Here is a 14,225-nt window from a genome sequence, read left to right as displayed (position 1 = left end):
ATTTTAACTAGAGCAAATCTGTCTTCATGTGTGATGTGTGTGTGTCTTTGTTGCCTCACTGATTTGTGCAGTGAATTGACACTGAAGATTCCTCCACGCTATTTACAGTAATAAGCTCATCAGTCTCGTCCTCTTTTTACACCCGTTTCCTCTACTGGTTCTGCTCCTCTATATTCTGCCATTCTGCATCTTTTTCATCTCTTATCCACACTTGGGCCTTCCAGAACAAAGCGAGGAACAGCTGCAGTGTCTGAGAACGAAGGAAAGTCACCTTGGGGGTGACAGAGGGACAAAAATGTGAGACAGAGACGTAGAGAGAGAGGGAGAGTCGCAGTATGGAGGGGAGATTAGTGGGAAAAGAGGGAAGGGGATGAGAGGCATAGAATCTGGCATCAGGACATCATATGACTAATAAAGGGAAATCACTGATCCAAAAAACATTCAAGCCACATGTCAGAAAAGCCAACAAGACATTTTTAAAGTCGCTCCCTTCTTCTGTGATTTCTGGCAAATAATTAACTCTGTAGTGGCTCAGTAATGGAGAGAATAAAGAACAATAGGCTGTCAGTGCTTTGACAGGACTTTATGTACTTGTTGGTCCTGGTTCTCGCAGAGGCCTTCAGATTTGATTTGAGCAATATGTTCTCTGATGCTGCAACGCTTCATCGACATGGAGCACTCTGGATCTGGAGAAATGAGGATTTAAAAAGTGGATGGAATACATGCTGGTTTTCCATTGACTTTAAAACCATATAAATACCACAAACATGTTAAGTACATAGAATATCCTAATACAAGGTTGGATGATTAAATGAATGCATGCTTTCGTGTATTTTGGCCTATGTACAAGACAAAAGCAACGGTATAAAATGTGTCTAGACAACAAAACAAAGTGTGAGCAATAAAACAATGCCATGCTCTAATATAAATGTCACGTCTTTCCACCTAAACAGCAAACTCGATGGGAGATCCCATCGATTGTATTGATTATTGATCACTTACAATAGGACGGTGGCTATAAAAATGACCAGAAAACGTTGATAATGAATGAATTACAATTTAAAAAGATGTTTGTTCTGTCTCTACGGTTCTTATAACACTCAGTGATCGTTACACACAAGAAAACCAGTTTGTTAAGGTCAGCAATGGCGCCATCTTGCGTTCAGACGTCAAAACAACCACAGCTGCACACGCGTTCAAATTCAAAACAACTTTATTTGTCCCCGGAGGACAATTGAAAGGAAATCTACCGGCGCCGTTGTTCCAGGTGACGTTAACTTTCCTTCTCCCTCTGTTGTTGTTTCACAGCTCATCTCTTGTGGCCTGAGAAGTTTTCAACAGGTTCTTCTCTGTTCTAAACGACATGCGGTGTTAGCGTCACACTGAGGAGCTTGCTGCGGCCCATTAGCTTGTGCTTTGTGGGTCATGGCGGGAGATAGTCCCGGGTGTTATCGGGCGAGAGGCGGAGAACAGATTCAAACTATGTTCACAGAAATACAACAAACTTCCGGACTTGCGTTTATAATGGATTGTTGATCCCAGCAATCCTCACCCGCCGAAATAGCTCAGTTGGGAGAGCGTTAGACTGAAGATCTAAAGGTCCCTGGTTCGATCCCGGGTTTCGGCAGTGGACATTGGACATGTTTTTATTTTTTCAACTAGTCAGGCTGCTTTGACTATCACCTGCAAGCGCTGTCAACGTATAGAAATATATTGCACAAAATCATACTATGAGGGCGTGGAAATGAATTTCTTATATAACTTTATATAGAACATAAAGATGCAACATCATTCAAAAGACATTTTTAAAAAGTTGCATTAAAACAAAATATACAAAACAAGTAGTGAAAGAAACTAATTTCTTCAAAGGCTGTAGCAGACAGGGAGGTCCTCAGCATTGATTTAAAAGATTTGCAGCAGAAACGGACAGATTCTTCTCCGTGTTCACAGATCAGACCTGAAGGGTCAGGATCAAGCTACATATGATTCCCAGTCACAGCGAATACTAATACTTTAATTCACATCTGCACTTCACAATATGTCCTTATACTCATGTATAAACGGTTTTTCTACCTGCTCAGGCAATCATCCTGTGCCACTGCTTTTTACTACCACTGTAGTGGTTTGTATAGAAATGTTATGACGTTTTGTCTTATCTAACGTTGAATGAATCAGAATCTTAAAACTTTGTTATTATACTCAGATACAATTAAATTGAAAGAGGCCTCACTCTACAGTCAAGGATATGTATATATTTATATTAGTGTCAAAATATAAAAAAGTAAATAAGTATTAGCAGCAAGAAAATTGTAAAACTAACATACCTAACAAGATACAGAGAGTAAATAAGGCATATTTACAGAGTGTGAAATGTTCAGAAGAATGGGAATGTTTAGTGGTGAACCAGCTGTAGACTTTAGACATTAACTTATCTTATCTAATCTTAAGTCATGATAACGAGATGACGTCTCCTTATTTTGACCTTTCATAAAAACAATGACTCTAGGGTTTTTGAAGACAAAATATTAGAAGCATATTTATGTTTCCACAAAGTTAAGTGTTTTTAATAGTGGTTAAAGGTACAGTGTGTAGAATTTAGTGACATCTAGTTATGAAATTGCATGTCACCTCACCCTCCCCTTCCAAACATGACAGAGAACCTGTAGAAGCCTTCAGTTGTCATAAAAACTCAAAAGGTGTTTAGTTTGTCCAGTCTGGACTAATGTAAAAAACACGGCAGCCTCCGTAGAGAGGACCCCCTCGATGTAAATATAATAATATTGTATTAAATACAAAGGGCCCCCTCTAATGTATAGAAAACAACAATTAATAAAAAATGTATGAAACACACTAGTGAAAACATCACTAGGGTAATTTTATATTAAATTTGAGCCAATGGATTATTTTCTCCTAAATCTTACACACTGAACCTTTAAGTGGTTTCACTTCTTTGTTTATTTAGACATGCATTACAATGCTTGTGTAAATGGTGAACAAATGGAGATGAGGATAACCTGTTACAAAAACATTGTCATTATATTATATTATTATATAAAGTTGGAGGCTTTAGATGAAAATAAGTTAAACTCTGTGTAAGCCGAATACATCTAATGTGAAAATTTCACCCCCATAAAGCCAACTTCTCGAGGTCTTGCTCATCAATTGAATTATTTTGGGCTCAATTCAAGAATGAGTTGGTTCAAATTATAAACAAGACATTTACTCATATGACTAATATGATACAAGAATTAATGTTCCTCCTCTGTCATATATTTTATATATTTTTTTATACAAACCATGTGTACATCCATGTGTTTACAACGAAAAAGAAAACCGGTTCACATGAATATTCACCAGGGGGCGATCTTGGTTAATAAATCATTGAACAGCACCTCCTCATGACAGATTCACCTTAGGGTTTATTATGTTGGTTTAACAAGTTAAACAGACATCAGGCATTTAAAAGCTCATTATTATATTCATTTAGTTAATAGTTCTGATGAATTGATCATGTTATTTTCTCCCACCATTTGTTAAAAAGTATGTTTTAAAATATTTATTGCTTTTTATTTTTTAAGTACCTGTTGGAATGATGTCTGGTTTTTAAGTGATGTGATTGGTTAGTAGTTAGTCTGTTGGCAGGTTTGATCATGTTAACCAAGATCCTCAGAAGTTAACCTGCAGGTTAAGTGTGCAGCAGTTACCGTGGTGATTTAACCACTGTAGTGATCTCAGGGTTTAACCGGACATGTCACCAATCACAAAAGATGCTTGGTAATACAGAGCTGAGGTAGAATAATATATTTGGCACGTTGCATGGAGCTAATTAATCAATTATCTCTTAAACAGTAATTGACCTCATGACAACTTCTTAGAATTTAACTGCACTGTTTGTTTTTCAGTAATTAAAGCTTCTTGCGTTGTTCCATCATCTTGTTGTTAAACACACTTTCATGCTAAAAATGTTATGCATTTACATTTTATGTGATTCAGTGATTCACATAGTTGTCATGGACCTCATGTGTGCCGTCGTGTGTGTGTGTGTGACAAAAAGCAAAAAAACAAATCCCTTTAAATCAATAAATAAAGGCAAAGATAGTGTTGGGGTTAGACGGAGTAGCCTCTAATAAGTCAATGTAGTGCCTCTGAAGGCATGGAGACATGTCTGTGTGTGTGTGTGTGTGTGTGCACTTTGTTGCCACTGGTTGTGTGTGGGTACTTCCTCACTCTCTCCCGTGTCTACAAAGACCATGTGACTGTGTATTTTGATCTGTGTAAACAGTCAATTTTAAGTATATCTGTTTTTCTGTTTATTCACCTTAACTACACTTTTGGTATTTCTTTCCATACTTACCAGACCTGTCTCTTACCCACGACAGTCCACCAGTTAAGACACCTCATACTCACCTTTCCCAGGGGAGATTGAACTCAGTGCACTCTGAACATGACACGTGACGTGGTTTTTTGTTTGTGTCCGCAGCTTTGTGAACTAGGCAGAATTAGCAGTTGTATTTGAACTTGTTTGTTATTAATTTTTACATATAAATCAATCAGTAAAAGTACGTCACACTGGCTTAAAAAATCGGTGTTAGATTTAAGGACCAAATTTTCTCTCTTGTCTCAGCCATTGCACCTTGTGATCGTCGTTTGTTAAGACATGAGCAGACTCAGATGTCTTAGACTCAGCAGTCATGTGGCTTTGTATGTCAGAGCTAGAGACAGAGGACAGGATGAATGCTTTGTTTTGCTGTGCACACACTCATGATAAGCCCACTTCCTGAATTCACCCAGCCCACTCCCAAATGCACTTCCTCTTTTCAGACCTCAGATTGTCCTTCTGTAGCCCTCAGTGTGCTGGACTACACTGGTCACATCGCTGTTGAACCCGGGGTAGGAAACAGGATGACCAGGGTAACACATGAACTGAAGGAGAAAAGACATGGACACAAAAGACAGATACTGGACAGCCTTTGAATGTTCTGACATCAAGCGCAGACAGTGGCTGCTCTGTTGAAGTTATCAGCTGGATGCCAAACACACAAAGACTGAGTCTGATCCCCTGATATCAGGACAGAATAAGCCCATCTATACCTGTTCTAGTCCTGGACTGCTATCAGCTGTCTTACTGTTGTCAGCCAAAGAGAATAACACTGAGGGGCTGGATAATGGCTACCAGCTAATTGCTAATGTCCAGACTGGAAGTATGTGTTTATCTCTAATTCCTGAACTTGGAGAATCTTTACCCACTCAAACACATCAAAGTATTTATTTAGTGGCAGTAATGCTTTTAGTATATTTCTAAATAAGGATTAGCAGGTTGCATAGAGACAGAACATGAGTTTTTTATATGGGGAACATCCAGCACAAATTGAGCGTATGGAAGTTGCTCACATTTCTGCATTGAACAGCTTCCCTTCATATAAAATCTGTGGACATTTTCATTCATTGACTTTTTTATCCATATTGGAAAATCATGTATCTTGATTTGAGGATTTATGCTGTTTTAGCTGAAGAACCAAAAGCTTATTCATTTATTGCCAGTTTTCTCATGTCCAGTTGAACTTTATTTAATGCTGCTAATGACCTCACTCTAGTTGTCCAAAATATGTCTTAACATGTTTTTCTTTAGTAGCCAGACACAGTTATAACATTTTAGCAATAACTGCCACTGCATGGTTTAAAAACCTGCATAAGAAGAGTTTAGAATTTTAGTTTGTTCCTTAAATTAACTGAAGGAATTATTATTACACTTGTTTTTTTATTTTAGAAACCAAAACCATTTCCTGCTATATTATCAGTGCCTTTGTGGCTGTTTTGCAGGCAGTACAATGTTGAAAAAATAATACAATGTTTGTGTGGTAAATAAGAAGGCAGGGGATGGGTGATCAACCATTCCAGTCCGTACTCTTCTCCAAGTAGCCAGAAAAAAGACAGGTCCGTTTGCAAAGCTCTGTTACACATCAGGTGTGTCAGAGCCAAACAATCTCAGTCAAGTTTCTATTTCATTTCCAAAGAGGTAAAACATTTTGTTTTCAGTTAAGAGAAGTTCTTTCAGTTTTTTCAGCAATAGTCCTGCGTCTCTGGAACTGTGCCCAAATGAGCCAGCAGGAACTTCAGAGAATTCAATGCGTCATTTACAGATTAACTCAGATGTTTCCTGTCAGCACCCGACTGAAATTAAACCTGTAGTTATTCCTGTTTGAATTCGCAGCAGCTTCTATTGTTCTGTTATCGCAACATGAGTCTAACAGAGCAAGTTTTCCTAAGTGAAAAGTGTTCCTGTGCGACTGCATATAGTTGGAACAGGATATTCTTTTCACTCGTGTGTCACATGGGAGGTGGTATCTCCAGATGATTTACTTCTTTGGCTGCTTGTTCAAAGGTGGTTGAGGTCAACAAAAGTGTGGTCCAAAATAATTTTCCAAGATATGCAATATTAGAGCTGCAAAGACATTTTATGTTTCGATTTATCATAAAAATGATTCTTCATCATATGAAAAACCCAACAATGTTTTTATTGTAAGTGGCATCTTGAAAAAGTCAGACAGACGTTAATAAAATGACAATGATCGTGTAGAGTTCAAAAATGCTGGGACAAGAATGCTGGGTCAGAACATTCAGTCTGAACCTTCTCTTGTACGGTAGCCAGAAAATCCAGGAACCAATCTTTAATCACATCAGCTTTTGTCACATGCTTGGAAATGTGACTGTACAAATATGGAGATGTCATTTGATTCAAGGTATTTAACCGGTTATCTATCTGTGTCTTTTACATGTTTACGTTGAGAATCATGCCACAGAGAGTTTTGATTGAGAAGGACTTGCAGTACTAGGCCATAAAGTGTGAGAGTGCCCCATTGACAAGAGGGTTGGAAAGTCTTTATTTATAGCTTGGGAATGACCATGAAACCAGTGCTGGCAGGAGGGGCTGCTGCAATGTGTTGAGGGGTTACTGTTGCTGTGACCCCTGGATCTCTGTGTTCCACACATGGCTGAGGCCAGTTGCTCAGGCCAGGAGGACACACAACAAGGGAGTGGTCAGGTTACACGTGAACGTGTTTTTGAGACAGCCACATCGTCTTACTCAGCACTGACTCCAGCAAAAAGAAAATGATTCTCAAATCCCTTAACAGTGCTGTGTATCATTTGACAGAACATAGATAAACGGTTGATTCCTCTAAGCCCTCTGATGACAGGGGACCAGCCAAAGCCCAGTGATTCTCCAACTGTTAATGTTTCAGAGACTCAGAGACAGGGGTGTCATCTGTTAAACACCTGTAGCCAACAGGGAGTCACCGGCGGCGCTTCGCTTCGCCTTTGCCGGGTGACATTACTTGCGGTTAGGTCTGTCAGCTCAGCAGATACGAGGTTCTAAAAACACCAGGTGATGCAACCACATCATTGCAAGCCTACCAATCATCCTCCGGCCTCTGTGTGTTTATATAGACCTAATGTCGTGTATTTGCTGGCACTGTGCACTGTTTACACAGATCACAGTGTTTCTTGAGCCAGAGAATGAAAGAGAGAGTTGGCGAACGGTCTGGCTACACCACACAAAAATGCATTGTCTCGTGAAACACATCAACAGACAATTGGCTTTAAAAATATATAATATTTGATTAAGTCCAAATATTTCATTGATATTTCAGCAAACATCTTTGGAAGGATTTTGGAAGACATCAGTGATGCCCCAGTTTTCAGGATGATTGTCTTTGCATGTGTTGGAACATAGCTGAGGTCACAATGAGATGGGATCATTTTACTCTTTTCTTAACTTTTCTCTTGGGAGCTTCAAAAAGAGTCTGGTCGGTATAATTACCACTGTGAACTCATTCTGTGCACATAATAGTATGCAGGCATATTGATGTGCAGTATTAAGTTGCCTGCTCGATCCACTGAGCCACCTCAGATCAGAGGTTTCCCGGTGTTAGATTACCATGTCCCCGAGGCTCAGATTACAAGCTGAGGAGGTTTGGATATATAAGTGAAGCGCTCAGGCCCGTAGAGGCCCTGACACACAGAAACACACACTATCATGTAGCGCCTGCTGTACTCCTGTTACCAGTACATAAAGTCTTTGTGCCATATATATCTGGTTGTGATTGTAAATTTGATATAAACACATTTGCAGCTTCTGTCGTCACAGAGAGAAGCAACAGATGACAAACATTCATATTATCTTTTAGGGTTATTAGCTTTTAAATATATTTCAAGAAACTAGTTGTGACATACACTAAAGAAGCGTTCTAGGATGCACAGGGAGCAATATATAAAATTCTTGAATGCAAACGTGTACAGTTTACAGTATCTTGTGCATTAACATTAAAACCCTCTGTTAAAGGAGAAGTTCGTTTTTTTCCAACTTGGTCCTTATTTCCAGCACATGGTCTGTAGATCTACTCACCCATAAAGGTTTGGAGTAACTTGGAGTCCTTCGGTCGCTTTTAGATCCACACGCGTTCGGCGTATATCCATACAACGCAAGTGATTGGGGCATCCGCAATACAGCCTCTAAATAATGCATTATCTGCCACGAACTCTTTATTTACTATGACTCGCCAGCACCAGTCCCCTGTGAGTCGCAGTTGCTTTGTTCACATCCCGGGCTTTCACTGGGGTGACGTCACCGAGGCGCACAGGCGCAGCACAGATGACGATCAGCTGTGTTTGTTGCAACATGGCAGAATACTTATCAGGTGTATTACAGTACAGTATTTTTTTAAAGCAGCTGTCTCCTGGTGCTCGGGCGTATTCACCCAGTTTGTTGATTAAACAGGAAGACAACTCGCTCTCGGTTCGCTAAGCTAACGCTAGCTCCGAGGCTGCTCGATAGCCCGCTGAAGTTGGCTAGCCTTTAACCGGGTGAATATGCCCAAGCACCACGACACAGCTGCTTTAAAAGAATATTGTACTGTAAAGCACCTGATAAGTATTCTGTTGTGTTGTATGTTGCACAAAACTAGCAGCAGCAAACTCTGTGTAATCAAACACAGATGATCGTCAGCTGTGCTGCGGCTGCGCGCCTTGGTGACGTCACCCCAGTGAAAGCCCGGGATGTAAACAAAGCAACTGCGACTCACAGGGGACTGGTGCTGGCGATTCATAGTAAATAAAGAGTTTCGCGGAAGATAATGCGTTATTTAGAGGCTGTATTGTGGATGCCCCACTCACTTGCGTTGTATGGATATAAGCCGATCGCGTGTTGATCTAAAAGCGTACGAAGGACTCCAAGTTACTCCAAACCTTTATGGGTGAGTAGATCTACATAGCATGTGCTGGAAATAAGGACCAGGTTGAAAAAAAACGAACTTCTCCTTTAAGACTTGAGCTGATTTACCATCTAAGGCCCCAATTTCACTGGTACGAAAACCCGCTGGCTTTTGTCTGCAATGTATATTGTGGTGTAAAAGAGGTTATTTTAGCTCTGATGTTTACAAAGGGTGAATAAAAACTAACCCCCTTCCTTAACGAGCTCCGTCATAGAAAAACCTGCTATCATTGTTCTGTACTGACCCTAAAATAGAGTAAAGAAAATTTTAATTTTTAAAAAGAAATCTAGCAATAGTGTATAAGCTACCTCATACATATAATTCAATCACAAAATAAACTAAGCTATTTTAATTCCCTTTCATTTTATATGCATACGTCTTAGATTATATATATCTCACTTAAAGCACATTTATAACTGTCCCTTGCTGGAGATACCAGCAGAGATGAGATGAGTTTTAATGGGAAAAATGTAATCCCTCCTGTGAGATTCTGTCCCCGAACACATCTATTTTTATTATGGAGCTCCCATTAAGATGACATGTGACAGGAATACATGAACTCAAACCCACTATATCACAGGTGTTTAATGTCCTGGACTAAAACCTTGTCTGTACATGATACTGGAGTACAGTTGGATTTTTATGATAGCTTTCTTTTAAGTCCAGTCCAGTTAATAATCATTATGTGCAGCCATCATGGCATTAGGCAGTCATACACATAATTATCCTTTTCAAAGAATCTCTGACACTCCACCTAGAAAGAAGAAATATTACTCAGAGCTCTGTCTTCAGTCGTCGCCCAAGTTTGTGAATAGCCTGGTGATTTCCTCTGCATGTTTGCTATAAGCTATGTAACTCTAACGTGCCGACATAGATCAGATTCCCTGAATCTTACATAAGCAAAAGGTCTCCGAGCAGCAAATGTCAATAGTGTCAATGACCTTTCGCTTGTGCTTATGTTTGCTCTTTGTGATGATGCTTACAGGGATTCTAAGCTCTGCTGACACACTGGCTCGATGATAATAAAGAGATGGTCATGCACACATACGCAAAGACACACATGCAAAACACAAACATATGCAATTCGTTGTAGAAACACACATGAAGGCTATTATTACTGACACACACAAATACCCCATGATTTTCTTGTTTTTTGTATTGGTTTAAAACCAAGTGAAAAAAATGCTGCTCGCATGAAATGTCTCCACTGTCTTGCCATTGCCAAAGCAAGCAGAAGTTGGGTGTTGACTCTGGCTGCTGACTGGATGTCTGAAATCTAATTTTTCACCTCTGTCCAAGTCCAGGAAATTCTCTGCAGGCCTCAGTAGGACTGAGCTTGTTCTTTTGGGACAAAGGGGTGTTATGGAGAGAACGAAGCAAGAAAGGATACTGACGTAAAGACGGCAAAGACAAGCTGGAGTCAACTGTGGCTGACATTTCTATATCAAAACCCATGTATGCTTTAAATAAAAGGATGTGTTATTACATCAGTAGGAGGGTGAATGTGTCTAAACTTGTTCTGGACTACTACACTCACGTAGCATGTGTCATAGTAGTTCAAAAATGGAGATGAGATGCACATTTTCATATGGACATCATCTGCAGCATGGTCCATGTACACTTGAAATGTGACAGAACTAGTTGAGCAAACAATGAAATAAGAGAGCCATATAAGAGAATATAACATGCTACAGACATTATCCTCATAAGGATCATTGCTTACATTCTCAGTATAGTTCACAGCATGAACCCAATGGCCTGCTCCAAGTAAGTTCTCTGACACAGGATACTAATACTTTTACACCAAAATGTACAGGTATGGGGCGCGCTTGAGCATGAGTAGTGAGTAGACACGTCTTCCACAGCTCCCGCAGAAATCTGTTAAATTTCTACATTGTGGACCTTGTAACCCTTCAAACTTAGTTGGAAACATAAATTAAGTGACTTTATTACCTCGCGAGTGAACAAATGCCTCCCAAACCAGCCAAGCAACAGAGTGGGAGAGGTAACTTGGACTCCCCGGTTAGCATTAGCGAAATAACTGATGCGAATGCTAACAATATGAAAGAGCTGGCCGTTGCAGTTACTGCTGTGCAAACCTCTATCAACTCCTTCCAGGAGGAGAACCGGGCGTCCGCTGCCTCTCTGCATTCGATTTTGAGTGTGTATGGCCAATGAATTACTGATGTAGAGGACGGTAGGAATGAGTTCGACAAGAGACTGAGCAGCGTGGAAACTTCCCAAACTTCACTGGCTAAGGAAAACGATGCCTTAAAGGAGAAGGTAGCATACTTGGAAAACTACACCAGACGGCAGAATATATGTATTGTGGGGATATCAGAAGATGCGGAGGGCCCACGACCATCTGAGTTTATTACTAGGCTGCTCATTGATGTGCTTGGGGACAGTTTTCAGAAGCCTCTGTCGGTGGATTATTATTTGTGACCATGCCCCGGTGAGTATTAAAGTAACTCTTCCGATTCAAAGGACAAAACGGACATGGCAGCTTGATACACTCCTGCTGGCAGATTCAGACTTTATAAAGTTCATTACAGAACAAATAGATTTTTTTCTGTAGGTAAACAGGACCGATAGTATCTCAGCCTCAACTCTCTAGGAAACGCATAACGCATATCTCAGAGGGCAGATTATTTCTCGCTCTGCCCATATTCGGAAAATGAAATATAAGAATATAGAGGAGCTATCTTCAGAAATTAAGACTCTGGACGGACTCATAGCTGCCTCTCCGACCCCTGATCTGATTAGGAGGAGAGTAGGCTTACAAACTGAAATTGATCTCTTAACTACCACCCAAGCAGAGAGGCTCATCCTTAAATCCCGTAGTAGATTCTATGAAGAGGGGGATAAACCTTCCAAATTATTAGCCAGTACACTCCGTCAAAAAGCTGCGTCCCATAATATTTCACAAATTATGCTACCGGATGGCTCCTCAACAGAGGATCATCAGACTTTTAACAACTGCTTTAAAGAGTTCTATTCTAAACTATATTCGTCAGGCTCAACACAGGATCACAACCAATTTGACTCTTTTTTTTCTACTCTGAACATTGACTCTGACCCTAAAGAGCGATTGAAACAAAATTTGATGCTGGAAGAAATTAACAATGCGATAATGTCCCTTCAGAGTGGAAAAGCCCCCGGCCTGGATTGGTTTTCAACTGATTTTTATAAAAAATTCAAAGATAGACTTGCCCCTCTCCTTCTCTCAGTTTATGCAGAAGCACTGGAGAATAACATTCTTCCGCCTACACTTTGCCAGACATCTATTACACTGTTATTAAAAAAGAATAAGGACCCTCGTGATTGCTCATCATACAGACCAATTAGCTTGACAAACTGTGACGGTAAAGATGGTAAAGGTCATGCACTCCGGCTTGAGACAGTTCTTCCTCATATCATCTCGGAGGACCAGACTGGGTTTGTCCAGGGCAGACAATCCTATTTTAACCTGAGATGATTGTTTAATATCATCTATACTGAATCGAGCACTCCTTCCCCAGAAGCAGTTTTATCGCTTGACACCGAAAAGGCGTTTGATCGGGTCGAGTGGAATTATCTTTTTTATACACTTGGCAGGTTTGGTTTTGGCCCTAACTTCATTCACCTTATCAAGCTCATTTACACTGACCCAACTGCCTCAGTTTATACCAATGGCATCTCATCTGAGTACTTTCCTCTTCACAGAGGGACGAAGCAAGGGGATCCAGTGAGTCTGTTGCTTTTCGTTCTAGCTATAGAACCACTGGCTATAGGTCTCAGATGCAATAATAGTATACAAGGTATTTCACGTGGTGGCCTGACTCACACTGTCTCGCTTTATGCAGACGATTTATCATTATATGTCACCAACCCTACCACATCTACCCCTGAAATTCTTAGTCTTGCAGGAATTTGGAAACATATCTGGATATAAACAAAATTTTAATAAAAGTCAATACTTCCCCATCAGTAGTAATGCTAGAGAATATCCCAATTCTGCCATTTAAGTTATCCGCCGAGTCCTTTATACATCTAGGTGTCAAAGTCACCAAATCCTATTACAGCCTATTTAAAAGTAACCTCACTCCTCTGCTGGAACAGGGTAAACAAGATATTAAAAGATGGTCTATTTTGCCTCTCTCTCTCATCTGGAGAACAAATTCTGTAAAGATGAATATTGTACCAAAGTTTCTATATTTGTTTCAAGCGTTGCCTGTTTTCATACCACAATCTTTTTTTAAGACATTCAATCAAATGATTTCTTCCTTTATATGGAATAATAAACCAGCTCACATAAGAAAATAATTTATGGAAAGACCAAAAGGGGTTGGTGGGCTTTCGCTTCCAAACTTGTGTACGTAATATTGGGCTACGAATTTTAATGCCACCTCTCTGTGGTTAAAAGATTGGAATGATAGGATCCCTGCATGGCTCCAGAAAAGGTTACAAGCAGCCCACACTCACTCCCTGCCTTACTCTGTGCTCCCCTACCACCACTAGTTAATAATATTAAAGACAATATAATTGTAACTCAATCCTTACATATCGTGAACCAGTTCAAAAGATGTCTGGGTATTCAGAGTATTTCTATTCACTCACCAATAATACGTAATCAGTTATTTCAACCATCTTTATTGGACAATGGCTTCAAAACTTCGTATGATAGGGGTATTCGTAGTATCGAGGACCTTTATGTCAGTAATACTTTTGCTAGCTTTGAACAGCTATCCAGTAAATTCGGTCTGACCAATAATCATTTTTTGCGATACTTGCAGATTAGAGATTTTACTCGTAAAAGGTTTGCTAATTTTACAAGTTTGCCTTTTAATTTTTTTTCCTACTCACCAACACCCCCAAATACTATGTGCATCTACGTATAGACTGCCAAAATAAAGTAAAAGAAGAAGAAATTAGCACGTTTATCTGGATGTCTTGTGTTCATCACTGCTGATCGTG

The 14,225-nt window shown here is 39.8% G+C and overlaps 1 non-coding gene across 1 annotated transcript; it reads left to right on the top strand.

Annotated features, from left to right (window-relative positions):
- Window positions 1-1,554: 1,554 nt before the first annotated feature.
- On the top strand, window positions 1,555-1,627 carry trnaf-gaa (transfer RNA phenylalanine (anticodon GAA)). The gene has a single exon. It is a non-coding gene; the product is annotated as a tRNA-Phe (tRNA).
- Window positions 1,628-14,225: the final 12,598 nt, after the last annotated feature.

Source organism: Paralichthys olivaceus, chromosome 2 (genome assembly GCF_024713975.1).
Source record: "Paralichthys olivaceus isolate ysfri-2021 chromosome 2, ASM2471397v2, whole genome shotgun sequence".
Taxonomy (NCBI): Eukaryota; Metazoa; Chordata; class Actinopteri; order Pleuronectiformes; family Paralichthyidae; genus Paralichthys; species Paralichthys olivaceus.
Note: the sequence above shows the minus strand (reverse complement) of the source record. Positions and strands in the feature narration are given on the sequence as shown.